The 2,897-nt window shown below is 34.7% G+C and overlaps 1 pseudogene; it reads right to left on the reverse strand.

Moving 5' to 3' along the window:
* Positions 1-939: 939 nt before the first annotated feature.
* LOC110228845 lies at positions 940-2,111 on the reverse strand (annotated as a pseudogene).
* Between the last annotated feature and the right edge of the window lie 786 nt (positions 2,112-2,897).

Consider the following 2,897-nt stretch of genomic DNA (forward strand, 5'->3'; position numbering starts at 1 on the left):
TCAATATATTCATAAGTTGATCGAGACAAAAGTAAATGGCCAAATAACGGATCATATATAATGAGGCTTATATATATATATATATTAGAGGTCTAGTTGGACGGTTTTGATTCTTAGAATTAGTAACACAACTTCATATTTTATGTTTTTTTTTCCAATGAATTTATTATTAGATATACTTAGAAAAATCAAACATAAAAATCTACATTTGAAATCACAAGCCAATTTAGAGCAAGTGAAAAGTTTAAGAACTAAAGAGAACCGGCTAATACATTGGGTGCTATTAGGAACAAATTCATTGGACAGAACAAATATCTTGAATGATTCCATAGAGTTCGAGGTCTTGTTTTCCGACTTGATTGACGTAACAAGGGTGCAGGAGTCCATTTCGTTAGATGCATGGTGACTAATGCATTTCAAAAATGGTGAAAGATATTGTATAACAATTATCATTGTTCTGTTATGTTCATTTTGTTAATGGCTAAATCATGTTTACTTTGTAGTCATCAGCGATCAATAACGACATCGACATGTTGCTACGAGTAAATAGTGTTCCTTTTGTTATAGGTGACATGACTACAACGAAAAAAAAAAAAGGATGACGATGATCACACAACATTTCAGTGTTTATCATTGGTCCATACATGATGACATGCTATCCAAGTTTATTGAGATTAAACATAGGATTGGTGATTTTTAATTTATTTTTTATTTTGGATTGGTGAATTTTGTTATTCTGATTGATGAATTTGGGTTTGGACGTTTAGTTTTGGTTCGAGTCAATTCGGTTGGGGTTGTATAGCTCACCTAGTCACATTTTGTAAATTTATTGTATTGACAGAAAACGAAAGCAAACATAAACAATAGAGAAATGAAACATAATAGCAAAACAATAAAGACGTGCACATTTAAAGCAAGGCGCTAAAGACCGAGTTCGGCCTACATTTCTGCGATGACAGTGCAGACAACTTCAACCGTTAAATCCTTCAAAAATCTAAACACTCTTCTTCTTATACTCGGACCCGAAACTTGACCTTTATTAGTATGTACATCATTGTGTATGCCTGCGCATTCGTCATTATAAGGCTGAAGATACTGCGAAGTGCTCAAATCCATTTGCGATTCTGTAGTAGCTGGTGCAGACGAATTAACGCATTCCACGTGAACATCTAGCATGCATGGACCGCACTTGTACCGCCAGGATAAGATTGCGCCTCGGCAAACCATGCACGTGTTGCTCGCTCCACACTGACTCAGCTCTAAGAGATGAGCCGGGTGAGGCACATAGCTCACGTGCTGATGATGTTGTGTGCAGAGTGGATGGACATCGAAACCACAAGTCTCGCAGTGGTAATAAACCCCCTCGACCAATCTGTGGCAGATGTTGCACATATGTTCTGGTCCATTAAAAATAGCTGGAGCTCATGTTGTGGATGCATAAAGCTTATGAGGGTAAAGGGACACATGGCACAATGGTCGTGAAGATCATAGTCGCACAGGGCACATCGATAGGTCTTCCCAAAGCCGATGGTTTTACAGCCACCGCATGTGAACTCGCCATATTCGTCAACCTTCGTTAGTGGATGGATATGGGTAAAATGTTGGACTACACTCGACGAAGACATCTCGTTGTTTGTGTTTTTTTTTCCTTGAGAGTGGTTAGGATTTGAGAGAATGAATGGTGGTATAAAAAGAAACTGTTGTTTTGACTTTTGACCATTCTAAACTTCTTTTGGCAAACAAATAATAATGTACGTACAGTTGTGGTTACAAAATAAATAAAAGTTTGTTAGACAATTTCAAATAATAATAACTTTGTTCACTTGTGGTTACAAACATGTAAATTATTGTTCACTTGTGCTCTGACGAATAATAACTTTGACATCGGCTAGTTTCGTTGACATCGGCTAGTTTACTGACCCTATCAGCCATTGTGGCCTCTTTTTTGAGCCATTGTTTCTCTTTTTTTTTTTTTTTAAATGATCAGACTGAGTTCCGATCCATGGTTTTTCTGGAGTAAATAACTCTTGCAGAGTATTATATACTATTATTTTCTTTTGTGAAATTGGTAAAACTACAGAAGAAAATAGCGATATGTAAACGATTATATATACATATAGCATTTCTCTCTCTATTTTTTTTTTTAATGAATGTAAAATTTATTCACAAAAAAAAACGTTTGTTACAATAAATGCGTCTTCTATTTGAAAGGATTTAAAAGAAATTGAACATAATTAGGTAGAGCTTGAACTGCGGGTATGAAACCAAAACTGCAGGCCGCCAACGAATTTTGCCTTCCCCAACCGTTGGATAGTGCTAAATCTGTTTCGAACATTTTTTTCGATGATTTTTGCAAGTTTCGAAGCCGGGATAGCGGTCTCCCTCTCTATCTCTTTTTAGTTCGTCTGTTTCTTCAACTTCTCTATTCCTTTTGCTCATTATTTTTTTTTATCTTATATCTTCCTGAAAAAATAATCATCAAGAAAAATTTATATATATTATAGCCTGGATTTTAAAAAATGGACACAAATTACTCGATCAAGATTTTTTTTTTAAACACCAAAGATGAAAGTTCTTTTTTTTTTTGTTCAAAGATTAAAGTTCTTCCAAGCAATTAAGACGGAGAATCGTGATATCATATATGATTCCAGAAAGCATTGTATATTAAACCATGTTGTCATTGTTAAATACAACTAGCCAAACTTCAATCAAACTATCAAAGCATTATCATGCTTGACATGTATGTAAGATATTGTAATTTTTGTCTAAAACTAGTTATAAACAAATGTTGAAAGACTAATTATCATGTAATACGTAGCGATATTGCGCAGCAGCTGACTGCGTCTGGGGGAATTTTCGAGAATTCTTTTTTTTTTTTTTTTTTTTTTTTTCTTTTT

Source organism: Arabidopsis lyrata (genome assembly GCF_000004255.2).
Source record: "Arabidopsis lyrata subsp. lyrata unplaced genomic scaffold ARALYscaffold_4, whole genome shotgun sequence".
NCBI lineage: Eukaryota > Viridiplantae > Streptophyta > Magnoliopsida > Brassicales > Brassicaceae > Arabidopsis > Arabidopsis lyrata.